Source organism: Penaeus monodon, chromosome 31 (assembly GCF_015228065.2).
Source record: "Penaeus monodon isolate SGIC_2016 chromosome 31, NSTDA_Pmon_1, whole genome shotgun sequence".
Classification (NCBI taxonomy): Eukaryota; Metazoa; Arthropoda; class Malacostraca; order Decapoda; family Penaeidae; genus Penaeus; species Penaeus monodon.
This window is the reverse complement of record NC_051416.1, coordinates 10,904,038-10,904,343: the sequence shown is the minus strand read 5'-3', so window position 1 is coordinate 10,904,343 and position 306 is coordinate 10,904,038.

The window sequence follows — 306 nt, the reverse complement described above, 5'->3', positions numbered from 1 at the left end:
TACGTTCATTACGGAGACTTGCGAAATACGGTGAACAGTGCGCTCTACCTTACGGAAGTGAACAACTGATATCAGTGAACAAAGCAGTGAGTGCAACAAGGGCGGTTTTTAAGGTTCCGTGGATTTAAGGATTTTTTTTCTTTTTAGACAATTTTTTTTGGTTAGTGACGTCATTTTCTTTGAAGGGGGGTAGGACAAGGGGGGTGGGGAGGGGTAGGGTTCGGTGAAGTGTTCTTACTTTAGCAACAATTAAACAACGTCCAACTACGCACAGGAGCAGTGCACGGGGTGTAAGGTATAAGGTAT